This window comes from Mustela lutreola, chromosome 2, assembly GCF_030435805.1.
Source record: "Mustela lutreola isolate mMusLut2 chromosome 2, mMusLut2.pri, whole genome shotgun sequence".
Classification (NCBI taxonomy): Eukaryota; Metazoa; Chordata; class Mammalia; order Carnivora; family Mustelidae; genus Mustela; species Mustela lutreola.
The window spans coordinates 208,709,978-208,725,512 of NC_081291.1; the positions used below are offsets into that span (position 1 = coordinate 208,709,978).

Sequence of the window (15,535 nt, forward strand, 5' to 3'; positions counted from 1 at the left end):
AGCTACACATTTCTATAAACTGTAGTGTTGCCATGAAATTTCAAGTGGAAAGTATCCTCAGATAAAGCCTGGAGGAGAAGGTTGGCTTAGAAAAGCTTTGTACTTGATTTTAAGAAAATGATTGTGTTGTAATGCTCTTCTGCACTTAAGTGAAAATCTGGGCCTTGAATCTGCCAAATTACCACCTTCCCATGCCACAGCAAGAAATGAACACCAAGTTTAAAAATGGAATTTTTTCTTAGGTTTAAGGTATTTTATTTAAAAAGATCTGGCACTTATATACATAAACTAGTAAGAACTAAAAACATCACACCTTTACTTCATTTTTTTAAGCTTGACTTTCTAGTAAATATCTAGCTTCGTTGATTTTGGCTGCTGTGCAAGGAGATCCTCCCTCATCCAGTTGACTTAAAAGCATAATCTGTCAATGAGCATCTCATATTTTTTTTTCTTTATTGGCAGCAAGGCTTGTGGCTAGCATTAATACTATTTCTCATTTAGTCTTTTAGGGTTCAAATCCATCTCTATAATAACCACCACTGAGGACAGATTTTGGTGGGCTTTGAAAAACTTGTTTTACTTGAGGCTCCATGTGTTTCATGGTTTGCAAAATGTAACACCCTGCAAATCCAGGAGAAACAATGGTCATTCTGGATGGTAACACCGTACTGGCCATGGCTGTGGCTCAGTTCCTCAGCCTCCTCTGAGAGAATGGTCCAGCCCAGCCCAAAGGTGGCAGCCACCAATGGTCATAACTCTAGCACACAGCCATGTGGCCACTACCAACAGTCACCAAAACAAAAATGCAATTTTAAATAGTAGTACCATCAAAATTAAATGGTTGTTTTGAACGTGTACTTAAATGAATGGAATCATTACTAGATTATAACAGCAGTGTTAAAAAAAAAAAAATACCTCCTCCTATTCTGTCAGTTGCCTTTTGGTTTTGTTGACTGTTTCCAAAACCACAGTGAGATACCTCCTCACATCAGTCAGAATAGTTAAAATTAAGAAGTCAGGAAATAGCAGATGTTGGCGAGGATATGAGGAAAAGGCAACCTGCCTACGCTGTTGTTGGGAAGGCAAGCTGGTGTAGCCACTCTGGAAAACAGTATGGAGGTTTTATAACTAAAGAGGCAAAGAATCTATACTCAGAAAATTTTAAAGTACTCATTAAAGATATTGAGGAGGACACAGAAGATGGAAAAATGTTCCATGCTCATGAATTGGAAGAACAAAGATTGTGAAAATGTCTATGCTACCTAGAGCAATCTACACGTTCAATACAATCTCTATCAAAATCCCATCCATTATTTTCAAAATGGAACAAGTAATCCTAAAATGTATATGGAACCAGAAAAGACCTTGAATAGCCAGAGGAATATTAAAAAAGAAAGCCAAATTTGGTGGCATCACAATTCCAGACCTCAAGCTTTATTATAAAGCTGTCATCATCTGGAGCACCTGGGTGGCTCAGTGGGTTAAGGCCTCTGCCTTCCACTCAGGTTATGATCTTGGGATCCTGGGATCAAGCCCTTTATTGTGCTGTCTGCTCAGTGGGGATCCTGCTTCCCCTTCTCTCTCTCTCTGCCTACCACTCTGCCTACTTGTGATCTCTGTCTGTCATACAAATAAAATCTTAAAAAAAAAAAAAAAAAAAAGCTGTCATCATCAAGACAGTGTGGTACTGGCCCAAAAACAGACACATAGATTAATGGAATAGAATAGAGAGCCCAGAAATAGACCCTCAACTCTATGGTCAACTAATCTTCCATAAAGCAGGAAAGAATGTACAATGGAAAAAAGACAGTCTCTTCAACAAATGGTGCTGGGAAAATTGGACAGCCACACACAGAAAAATGAAACTAGACTATTTCCTTACACCACACACAAAATTAGACTCAAAATGGATAAAGGAAATTAATGTGAGAAAGAAATCCATCCAAATCCTTGAGGAGAACACAGGCAGCAACCTCTTCAACCTCAGCCAGACCAACTTCTTCCTAGAAACATCGCCAAAGGCAAGGGCAGCAGGGACAAAAATGAACTATTGGGATTTCATCAAGATCAAAAGCTTTTTCACAGCAAAGGAAACAGTCAACAAAACCAAAAGACAACTGATAGAATGGGAGAAGATATTTGCAAAGGACATATCAGATAAAGGGCTAGTATCTAAAATCTATAAAGAACTTATCAAACTCAACACCCAAAGAACAAAGAATCCAATCAAGAAATGGGCAGAGGACATGAACAGACATTTCTACAAAGAAGACATCCAGATGGCCAACAGACACATGAAAAAATGCTCCACATCACTCAGCATCAGAGAAATACAAGTCAAAACCACAATGAGATACCACCAGCCAGAATGGCTAAAATTAACAAGTCAGGAAATGACAGATACTGGCAAGGATGCAGAGAAAGGGGAACCCTCCTACACTGTTGGTGGGAATGCAAGCTGGTGCAACCACTCTGGAAAACAGCATGGAGGTTCCTCAAAAAGTTGAAACTAGAGCTACCCTATGATTCAGCAATTGCACTACTGGGTATTTACCTTAAAGATACAAATACAGTGATACAAAGGGGCACATGCACCTAAATGTTTATAGTAGCAATGTCCACAATAAGCAAACTATGGGAAGAACCTAGATGTCCATCAACAGATGAATGGATAAAGAAGATGTGGTATATATACACAATGGAATACTATGCAGCCATCGAAAGAAATGAAATCTTGCCATTTGCAACGAGATGGATGGAACTAGAGGGTGTTACTCTAAATGAAATAAATCAACCAGAAAAAGACAATTATTATATGATCTCTCTGATATGAGGAAGCTGAGAGTCAGGGTAGTGGGTCATGGGGGAAAGGGAAGGGAAAAAATGAAACAAGATGAGACAGGGGAGGGAGACAAACTGTAAGAGACTCTTAATCTCAGGAGATAAGCTGAGGGCTGCTGGAGAGGAGTGGGATGAGGGATAGGATGGTTGTGTTATGGACATTGGGGAAGGTATGTGCTATGATGAGTGCTGTGAATGTGTAAGCCTGGTGATTTACAGACCTGGACCCCTGAAGCGAATAATACATTATCTGTTAATTAAAATTCCTTATATTAATTTAAATATGGACACATTTTTTTCAATATCATTGCTGTCTGTAATTTTCTACCAATATAAAGGTCATTCTGTGAAATTATTATTTTTTTAAGATTTATTTATTTGTTTTAGAAAGAGAGAGCATAAGCAAAGGGGGCAGACAAAGAGGGAGATAAGAAGCTGAAGCAGATTCCGTGATGAGCACAGAACTTGAGTTGCGGCTCTATCTCATGATCCTGAGATGATGACCTGAGTCAAAACCAAAAGTTGGCTGCATAGCTGACTGTGCCAGCCAGGCGCCCCAACAAAACTATTTTTAATATCAGTATGGAAGCAGCTTTCTTCATACTGAGAAAAACAACAATACACAACCTATAACTCTAGGCTTGGTCCTTGATATTTCAAGGGAATTTCTCCTAATTTAGGAGAGCCTTTAGCTACCATACCTGGATTTTCAAGCCTGATTGTTTCTCAGTAGTTTCCTTGTTAAAGGGATTCATTACTTGCTCCCTGTTATCCTGGAATATTTAGGATGCATGACTTTAGTCTGCATGTGGAAAGCTTACAGGAACAGAGGGTTAGGAGAAAACAAAGTGAAATGATTTAATATTTATGATACATGTTTTTTGCAACAATTAGTTTTTCTTGGAGCCACACAGACTCAGTATTATCCCATTTTTCACCTTCTTATTTATGTATATGTTTTGTAATAAAATATCACCATTAAAACATGCTCCAAACATTAATTTTATAAAAGACAATTTTATGTGCTTCCTTTGAACTTAATATAATTGCCTTATCACCAGTTAAATCATTGTCATCAGATTTAATGAAACATGTTCCCAAGATTTCAGTAATTATAAAGAGGGACACTCATCTAATCATTTTATAATTTTTCCTTTGGCAAAATTTCTATATTTTAATATATTGCAATAAATAAAATGCTTCCTGTTATTTTCCATGAAACCATAGGAAAACACAGCCAAATTATCTGAGAATGAACTGAATCAATGAGCTACAAATGATCTAAGTAGTCATTTATCCTGATTTTAGCCATTGCTATGGATTATAAGTAAACCTAAATTATCACTGAAGGACTGTCATATAGTTACAGTTTGAATGATTTCAGTGACAGGTGTTTCATTACACAGGAAGGAAACCTCTACACTTTGTTATTTTAAAAGCTCTAATTTTAGAAGGATCATCTTATATTCAAACAATTCCTACCTTTCTTTAATTTTTACTGATGATTTAAATTAGCAGTTATGTATTTTTTTATTAGTTTCAGAGGTGGAATTTAGTGAATCATTGCTTGCACACAACACCCAGTGCTCATTACATCAAGTGTCCTCCTTAATGTCTGTCACCCAATTATTCCTACCCCCCAACTCCCCTCCAGCAACCCTCAGTTTGTTTCCTAGAGTTCAGCATCTCTTATGGTTTGCCTCCCTGTCTATTTTCATCTTATTTTATTTTTCCTTCCCTTCCCCTATGTTCATCTGTTTTTGGTTCTGATGAAACGATAAAGATGTGGTAGATATATACAATGGAGTATCAACCATCAAAAAGAATAAAATCTTGCCATTTGCAATAATGTGGTTGGAACTAGAGTGTATTATTCTAAGCAAAATAGGTCAGTCAGAGATAGACAAATACCATATGACTTCACTTAGGTGAATTTTAAGAAATAAAACTGTTAAGCAGTCATTTAGTGTAAGCTTGACCTTTCTGAATGACAACCTCTCTAATATTAAGGACCATCACCTCCTTCCCTAAGTATCTTATCTCCATCAATATTTCTATACATTTCTTATAGCCTCCAGCCCTTGCCACATATATTTTTCCTTTTCCTTGGGATATGTATTCTTATTGTGTCTAGCTAATCTTTCTATATTGCTCTTGCCCTGATACTATATAGCCATGACTATTCCAAGGAGGAGTTTCCCATGTCAACAGTAAAGTGAACCTACTCTCACTTAGGATGAAAATAAAGCAACTCCATTTCTCTAACTTTCTTAAAAGAAATGTAGAGTTCCCTAATTTAAAGCAAGAATAAAAAATGAAATATTTAATATATTATTTAATATATTTAATATATTATTTATAAATAATATATTCATATATTATAATATAATATAAATAATATATATTATATTATATAAATTATATATTATATTATATTATATTATATATTTATATATTTATATTATAAATATAAATAATATATTTAATATATTATTTGCCCCAGTGATACAGGTCTGTGAATCATTAGTCTTACACATTTCAGAGCACTCACCATAACATGTACCTTCCCAAATGTCAATCTTCCAGCCACCCTATCCCTCCCATCTACCTCCCCCCAGCAACCCTCAGTTTTGTGAGATTAAGTGTCCCTTATGTTTTGTTTCCCTCCAGATCTCATCTTGTTTCATTTTTTCCCTCCCTACCCCCCATAATCCCCCACCCTACCTCTCAAACTCCTCATATCAGAGAGATCATATGATAACTATCTTTCTCTGATTGACTTATTTCGCCCAGCATAATATCCTCTAGTTCCATCCACATCTTTGCAAATGGCCAGATTTTTTTTGATGGCTGCATAATATTCCATTGTATGTATATGTGTATGTATGTGTGTGTGTATATATATATATATGTATATATATATAGGGGGTGCATGGGTGTGGGTGTGTGCACACACCCATACACACACACACATACACATATATCACATCTTTATCCATTCATCTCTTGGTGGATATCTAGGTTCTTTCCATAGTTTGGTGTATTGTGGACATTGCTACTATAAACATTCAGGTGCATGTGCCCCTTCAGATCACTACATCTGTATCTTTAGGGTAAATGCCTGGCAGTGTGATTGCTAGGTCATAGAGTAGCTCTATTTTCAACTTTTTGAGGAACCTCCATACTCCATACATTGGATAGGGTGGGCCCTATCCAATTTTCCCTACACCATTTATTTTATTTACTTATTTTTTTAAGATTTTATTTACTTATTTGACAGAGAGAGAGATCACAAGTAGTCAGAGAGGCAGGCAGAGAGAGGCACAGCAGGGAGCCCAATGTAGGGCTCGATCCCAGGATCCTGAGATCATGAGCTGTGCCGAAGACAGAGGCCTAACCCACTGAGCCATCCAGGCACCCCTGTATTTACTTATTTGACACAGAGAGAGAGAGAGAGAGAGCACAAAGAAGATGAGCAGGAGAGGGAGAGAGAGAACTTACTTTTTATTAAAATAGCAAATGCAGGGGACAAACACTTAATAGAACTCTCCTGAACTTTATCTCCTATAGAAATATGTACAAAATAAGTACATTTACTCTGTAAATGTAGGCAATTATTTTTTACAGAACGTGTTTCAAAAGTTCTATGATGCCAAAACAACACATACATCAATGAAACAGAACAGAGACCTCAGAAATGACCCTCAACTCTATGGTCAACTAATCTTCCATAAAGCAGGAAAGAATGTACAATGGAAAAAAGACAGTCTCTTCAACAAATGGTGCTGGGAAAATTGGACAGCCACACACAGAAAAATGAAACTAGACCATTTCCTTACACCACACACAAAATTAGACTCAAAATGGATAAAGGAGATTAATGTGAGAAAGAAATCCATCCAAATCCTTGAGGAGAACACAGGCAGCAACCTCTTTAACCTCAGCCAGACCAACTTCTTCCTAGAAACATTGTCAAAGGCAAGGGCTGCCAAGGCAAAAATGAACTACTGGGACTTCATCAAGATCAAAAGCTTTTGCACAGCAAAGGAAACAGTCAACAAAACCAAAAGACAACTGATAGAATGGGAGAAGATATTTGCAAAGGACATATCAGATAAAGGGCTAGTATCCAAAATCTATAAAGAACTTATCAAACTCAACACCCAAAGAACAAAGAATCCAATCAAGAAATGGGCAGAGGACATGAACAGACATTTCTACAAAGAAGACATCCAGATGGCCAACAGACACATGAAAAAATGCTCCACATCACTCAGCATCAGGGAAATACAAATCAAAACCACAATAAGATACCACCTCACACCAGTCAGAATGGCTAAATTAACAAGTCAGGAAATGAGAGATGCTGGCAAGGATGCAGAGATAGTGGAACCCTCCTACACAGTTGATGGGAATGCCAGCTGGTGCAACCACTCTGGAAAACAGCATGGAGGTTCCTCAAAAAGTTGAAAATAGAGCCTATGATCCAGCAATTGCTCTACTGGGTATTTTTCCTAAAGATACAAATATAGTGATCCAAAGGGGCACATGCATCCAAATGTTTATAGCAGCAATGTCCACAATAGCCAAACCATGGGAAGAACCTAGATGTCCATTCAACAGATGAATGGATAAAGAAGATGTGGTATATATATACAATGGAATACTATGCAGCCATCGAAAGAAATGAAATCTTGCCATTTGCAACGAGATGGATGGAACTAGAGGGTATTGTGCTGAACGAAATAAGTCAATCAGAGAAAGACCATTATCATATGCTCTCCCTGATATGAAGAATTTGAGAAGCAATGCGGGGAGGTTGGGTGGTAGGGAAGGAAAAAAGGAAACAAGATGGGATCAAGAGGGAGACAAACTATAAGAGACTCTTAATCTCACAAAACAGAGGTTTGCTGGGTGGGGGTGATAGGGAGAGGGTGGTTGGGTTATGGACATTGGGGCGGGTATGTGCTATGATGAGGCCTGTGAAGTGTGTAAACCTGGAGATTCACAGACCTATTCCCCTGGGGCTAATAATAAAGTGTATGTTAATAAAAAATAAAATATTAAAACAAAAATGATGAGAAACAAATATCAAAAAATTAAATTTTAAATAAACAAAATGTGGTATATAGCTACAAAAAAAATTCTATGATACCTTTTCCTATAAAATAAACTATGGATAATTCAAGTGGGTAAATTTTCGTTACTGAAATGGAAGTGTGGACAAGCCTCTATAGTCAATTTTCAAATTGACCTTTATGATAACTTTGTACAGATCAATTAGATAAACATAACATGCCAATAGAAATATTGGCAAAGGATATTTATAGGTGAAAAACCTAAACAAAATGCCAACATATTATCAAGTTAAATGATAAGCACCCTGTTTTGAATGTCATTATGAAAAGGTTTTTATTTAATTTTGTAACTAGTAACTTACTGTGGTGTGATATGTATAATAACTTTATTCTGAAAAGCAATTTTGGAGGAATATTTTAAATGCCTTAGAAATGTAGACAGTCTTAGAAATAGTAATGTGTCTTCCTAGGAATTAATCTTACAGGGTAATTAAATGTACTCAAAAGTTTGTGTATGTTTATTCATTATGTCATTTGTAATAGCAGAAAATAATATGTACATCCTTCATGGTCAAAATAAGTCATGATAAAAATGTTCAGTGCAGGGATGCCTGAGTGGCTCAGTGGGTTAGGCCTCTGCCTTCCGCTATTGTCATGATCTCAGGGTCCTGGGATAGAGCCCTGCATCAGGATCTCTGCTCAGGAAGGAGCCCGCTTTCCTCTCTCTCTTTCTCTCTGTAGGTCCCTCTTGTGATCTTATGATCACTTGTGATCTCTGTCAAATAAATAAATAAAATCTTTTAAAAAAATGTTCAATGCATTTATCTCATGCAGTGGTTATATATTCCTTATATTCCAATTTCCTGAACAATGGTCTTGTTATAATTCATTTTGGAGAGAAAAGACCACAGGAAACAAAAAGCGTTGTGGAAAATGAATTTTAAATACTGGTATTGCATAAACAGAGAGAAGATACACCAATATATTTATTTCAATATCTGCATTAATTTGGCTAAAAGAAGGCCAACATTTTTAGGGAAATTAAAGGGATAAAAGACAAATCAGAACAAGGAACATGTTATGGGTTGAATTATGTCCCCTACAGTAACACCCAGTACCTCAAATGTGACTATATTTGGGTACTATGTAAAAAAAGTAATTAAAGGGGCGCCTGGGTGGCTCAGTGGGTTAAGTCGCTGCCTTGGGCTCAGGTCATGATCTCAGGGTCCTGGGATCAAGCCCCACATAGGGCTCTCTCCACAGCAGGGAGCCTGCTTCCCTTCCTCTCTTTCTGACTGCCTCTCTGCCTACTTGTGATCTCTGTTTGTCAAATAAGTAAATTAAAAAAAATCTTTAAAAAGGTAATTAAATTAAACAGATAAAGTTAGGGTGGGCTCTAATCCAATAAGACTAGTGTCCTTAAAAAAAAATTAAGACCCAGACACATAAGGACAAAAAAAAAAAAAAAAAAGATAAAAATCATGTGAAGATAGAGTTAAGTTGGCTACCTGCAAACCAATGAGAGAGGCCTCAGAAGAAACTAATTCTGCCAACACCCTAATCTCAGACTTCCAGCCTCCAGAATGGAGAGAAAATAAATTTCTGTTGTTTAAGTCACCTCGTCTGGGGTGCTTTGTTTTGGTAGCTTCAGTAAACTAATATGGAACATAATTACTGAATAAGATAAACATGATTGGAATTTGCTGATTATGCAGATCACTACCTCTATATGACCGCTGAACTACAACTAAAAACTAGCAGGACCAAACCATTACAGGTCAATGCATTTTATGCCTGCTGTTTCTGTCTGGTGACTGATCCTGCTCCCTCCAGGCAGGCTGTTCCTCTTCAATACCTCATTTTCTCCGAAAGTTCAAGGTTTCTGTATGTAATAGCTGTTTCTGAACACCAGGGGATTTTTTTATTTTGTTTTTTTGTTTTTGACTTTTTTTAAAATTCTGATGATTAGAAAATAGAAACACAAAACAAAACAAAACATAAAACATATGAAAGCCATAAACTAGGTTTATGAATTTTGAGTTTGAAGCAAAGTTACCTTCAGAACAGGGAAGCTTATTGTTTGCAGATAATCACTTTAATGGGCTTTCAATTTGCAGATAATCACTTTAATAGGTTTTTAGTTATGCAATGTTTAAGCAAAGTGCCCATTCTGGGATGCTGACTGTACAGACATCCTGGCTCCAAGAAACTAAACTGTGCTACTTAATAATATACAAGGCTCTTCATTCATTATGTCTGAAGATTAGCATCCCGTTTAGAAATGTTTCTTTTATAAATATGGATTTAGACTGCACGTCCCTTAATTACATTTATTGTTTCTTGGCAGATACGTTGCGTATCTGTCCTTGTTCTAGCATTTGCTCAAGATACAGAAAGCAAGGGTGTTGTGATGTATTTGGATCCCATCTAGCTGAAGGACCATAGAGACAACCTGACAGGGCTTGCTGAAGTTTTACTGTAGAATATACGATTAAGGACCCATTCATGGAGTTATTTTGATATGAAGTAACTCAGCATTGGACAAATGTAGTGATATATAGTATTCATGTATTGCAAAGGATTATGCTTGTGAGTCCAAAGACACAGCCAAACTCTATGGAGAGAGGGCTGTTTTCTATGATGAGAGTTGGAAATGTCCAGTTTAGTCATCCTGGAAAACAGCCAATCCAAGGGCAGGAAATGAGCACTAGAAAAGTGATCTTTAGACTTGTTAAGGGAGAAGAGCAGTGATGAAGTTATTTTTGTTAGCCAATGAGGAAGTTCTTCAGGTACTGAGCTCCAGGTAAGAGAGACTCCCGAATCTGCTGGCTGGAGAACACTGAGGTGCTTCCTGCAATCGGATGTGAGCCAAGTCTAGTCAGAGAAGGGAAGGTGCAGCACAAAGAGCTTTACTAGCCCCATATTTACTCATTGTTTTCCAAATGCTGGAAGGGTGGGTATGCCTCCAAATAGCACCTAACATCTAGGTTCATTCTTGAAAGCCTCTTTTAAATTAATTAAACAGGGTCTGCTGACCACAGGAGACAATGTGACTAATAGAATCAGTAGAATGAAATCAAGATTCTAGTTTGGTCTAAACAGATCTCTGGCCTTGAGCAAGGTGATCATTATAGTCAAATACCAGCATTAACATTTTCCAGTTTTTGCACATTATTGACATGTAAGAATCATTATTTTTGAACATGAATACAGTACTAAGTTGTGTTTGTGAAGCAAGAGTCATGTAGATTTAATGAGACCCTGAACTCGGTTGGAACTGATGACACAGGAGGTCCTTCTGAATTGTGTTTCTTTAAAAGAAAGAACCATGGTAGCAGTGAATTATTCTTTCTCTTCTCCCCACCCTCCTTCCTTTCCCCGACAGGGAGACTACTGCAAAATCTCATGACTTTCTAACTGAAGTCTTGGCAATTTCCTGGAAAATGAACTGAGTTGATATAAACATGGCTTTTTAAAAACTATTTTAAAAGACTCTAGAAAATGTATTTTTTATTTCCCGTTTGTTGTTACTGATTTTCACTCATTAACATTTTTAAAGCTTCATCCATGATTTCCACATCATATATGCAATGGTCCATAGTCAAAGACTTTTAGTTCATATCAATCTTTAATATCATTTGGAAATTGCATTAATAAAGCAATGAGAATATATTTCTCAATCTTTCAATGATATACACTGATGTATTTTTATTTAAATGTATATATATCAGTAAACGTTCTATTTAGAGAACAAACCATGTTAGTTATCTTATGGAAAAAGAGACATTAAATAGCAACTAGGTGTAAAGTAGGAGTATAGGCACTGGAGAGGCTGAAGGAACAAGTTCTAAAATGGATCCTAGGAAGGATCCTTCCTAAAAAGGAAGCTATGTGTTTATGGCCACCATTGAAGCCATGTTCCTTTCAACACTAGAAACCTGAAAAAATGAATTTCTAAACCCTCATTCAAACAGAAAGGGAGCCAGATCATTAAGTTTCTTTTTATTGACACCCTAGGTTGCTGAAGAGTGAACGCTGTTACCTCTTTGATCTTCCAAAGGAACAACAACATTAAGAAGTTGAGGGAAATTGTCTAATTGTCATAATCTGCCTTCTGCTTTGGCTTGAGGGCCTCTGCCTAGATGATCCTGATTCATTTCCAATAGTCAAGCTTCAAGAAAGCTTGGAGACATGGTTTAACCTTCAAATAGAAGGAAGATGAGATGGGGGTTGAGAGCCAATACAAATATCAATGACAATTTTTTAAGGTCAAAATATTCATAAATACTTATAATCAGCATTATTTTAATCAAAGAAAACACTTTTGCAAAGGAGACAAAAACAACTTTCTTCAAATCAAAATATTTGATTTGATGACAATATTATTAACAAGAGACATTCAAAGAACATGAAGTTCACTCAATTGAAATAGTCTGGGATGTCTTCTGGCCTTTCTGTTAAATTTGTAAAGTCAACATTTTTTCATTGAAAATCACTCTAGGAAACCAATCTTGATTTCTTATTTTTGCCACGTGTTGCACTGATTTAAAATCTGGGGAGATTTTGAGGCACTGTCTTGTTCGATTATTAAAAAAAAAAAAAAAATCCATGAAAATTTTCACTTTTGCATTTAAAGTTTATACAAATATCTTAAGTTTTCAATCTTTTTTCTTATTATTTTAAATTGAAGTATGGCTGGCAAAATATTATAATAATTTCAAGTTTACAACATCATGATTTGACAGTTATGTGCATGATAAAATGTTCACTACAATAAGTGTAGTTACCATCTGTCACCATACAGTTTTTACAATATTATTAACTGCATTCTCTATGCTTTACTTATCATGCTGTGACTTACTTATTTTATAACTTTTACTTGAAAATATTAAAATCCTTATCGTATGGGTTAACGTGAATTATTCCCAGCTTGATAATAATTTACGTGCTTGGTAAAACATTAGCATTTTTAAGTGTTTTTAATTAGATTTTCAAAAATCTATAAGAAGAGTAATGACAGTTTCATCATTGAATATTCCCTTTGACCCATGATATGCTCTGTATCATTAGGAGCGACTTGTGTTCTAGGCATTGTTATTCTTAGCTATCCTTTGTAATATCATACATATGTATATTAAAACACAACCACACTTCAAATCAAGTATCAATGTGTGCTATAAAATGTTGACAGAATTTTGTGTAATTTTTTCTTTTCAATTGCTGCTTGGACCATGATTGAGTTATGTTTAGTTTGTGTTTGGTTTTTATTTCTTGAAAATTATCATACAATCTTTGGAGTTCATGCTGAAGCAAACATAATATACCCTTCAAATACTTTTCAATTATTATAAACTTCTTTTGAATATCAACTTCAAGTTAACCAAGTTCACATGTTACATGTATAGATACCCAATCAAAATTTTTTTTATATAATTTTTTATTTTTTATAAACATATATTGATTTTTCATTTTGTAATGGTACTTATATGGATTGACATTTTTTGTTTGTCACCATCTCAAATATACTTACAGGCCCCAGAAAAGCTCTTTGGCTTTTCACTGCTCAATAAGCCTATTACGTCAAAACCGAAATAGCCTGATCTTAAAAGTGATTGAAGACGGTGCCTGGTTTGCTCAGTGGGTTGAGCCTCTGCCTCCGGCTCAGGTCATGATCTCAGGGTCCTGGGATCGACCCCTGCATCAGGCTTTTTGTTCAGCAGGGAGCCTGCTTCCCCCTCTCTCTCTGCCTGCCTCTCTGCCTACTTGTGATCTCTGTCTGTCAAATAAATAAATAAAATCTTAAAAAAAAAAGTGATTGATGGTATGGGCCCCTGAACACATTCTTCGGCCACAGTGTACAGCTGTTGGCCTCTCAGTTTTTCTCTCCAATTCACTCCTCTTTTCTTCAACCAGGGAGTGCATTTGTTGGTGATACCTATATTGTGGTCTGTTGTTTACATCTGTGAATCATCTTCGTATTAACACCCCTCTTTCCAAGGAATAGTTTCTTAAACATGGTATTTGTTTGCTCAGTCTGCATAACAAAGCACAGATTGGGTGCTAAGGCAACAGAAATTTATTGCCCCACAGTTCTAGAGCCTAGATGTCCCAGATCCAAGATGTCAGCAGAGCTGGTTCTTTCTGATGGCAGTGAGGGAGGATTGTTTCCACAGCTCTCCCCTAGCTTTTGGAGGTTTCCTGGCAAACTTTGGCATACTTTGGCTTCTGCTGTATCATTTTTGATCTTTGCCTTCGTCTTCATATAATGTTCTCGCTCTATGTCTAATTCCAAATTTCCCCCTTGTCCGGGACACCCGTCACACTGGATTAAGGGCCCACCCTACTCCAGTAGGATTTCAACCTCATTTAGCTAATTACTTCTACAATGACTGTATTTCCAAATAAAGTCACATTGTGAGGTACTGAGGAATTGGTGGGAGAGGGGAGATAGGATTCAACCCACAGCACATACAATTGATATTGAATAGAGTTTTGTGGGCTTTTTTGGTTTGGTTTGTTTTAGTTTTAATGAATGGTCTGTGTACAATAAACATTTACTTAGTCACAATTTGGTAACTCAGAAAAAAGACTTGATTCAGTGTCAATGTTAATACTAGGTAACCCACCACAACAAGCAAGCTCTTGCATCCTATGCCAAGACTTTCCTCCCCAAGCCAATGTATTGTAGCTTGTGGATTTGGGAAAAAGAAAGAATATTATATCTCATCTTCTTTTGCACCAAAACTTATGTTTGTTTAAATTATTCTATATTTTTCCTGCTCTTTGGCATTAAAAAAAAAGAAGAAATGTTTTGTTTTACTTATATTTTTTTCCTCTCTTGGTTTTTCTTTGAACATTTTCCAACCACTAAGAATGTTGTGCATTAACAAGGGAAAGCCCAAATTAAAGGAAGCTAGTGGTTTGGCAGTTGGAAATCGTTAGAAATAGTTTTGCTAAAATATCTTTCCAATACCATGTTTCAACTTGTCTTAATAATACTGAATATATCCTTTTATTAGTTGCAGAGAAGTCTATGACTGTTTACCTGTCTTTTAGGTTTGTCTATTACAAGGAGCACAGAGGGGAGGATTCTTTGACTTTAGGACACTATTCATTTGCTGAGTGTGGATTAGTTAAAAGCCAGCTTTGGCTCATGTTAGTGGAAAGTCACTCAGTGGGAAGAGGAGAGGACAGTGTTCCTATTCCCTTATCTGTATAATGAGTATTTAGTTTCCATGGTCATTGCAAGTTCACATCAACAGCAACAGTGTTGTAATGGAGCTCTACTTTTTATGCAAACTTCTGGCAAGCTGTTCTTTCATTTCACTTTCTTAAATGGGACAATTGAAAGCATGCAGATTTTATTTTGGGGTGGGCCTAGGTTCAAATGGAAGTTTGGCAATTCTATCAGTTTTATTGTTTAAATCCTTTGCAACTTCAATTTCATCAAGCACCAAGTGGAGAAGATAGGGCTTATCTCACAGTTTTATAATAGAGAGGATTGATACTAAGTAAGGTCATATATAGTATAGTGTCAAATTTCTACTCATTAGGGAATGAGTTCTTCTAGAAATATTTAATCATTTCTTTCGATTGAGATTTTAACAATTTTGTCC

The 15,535-nt window shown here is 36.3% G+C and overlaps 1 pseudogene; it reads right to left on the reverse strand.

Annotated features, from left to right (window-relative positions):
• Positions 1-328: 328 nt before the first annotated feature.
• LOC131825976 (mitochondrial import inner membrane translocase subunit TIM14-like) lies at positions 329-676 on the reverse strand (annotated as a pseudogene).
• Positions 677-15,535: the final 14,859 nt, after the last annotated feature.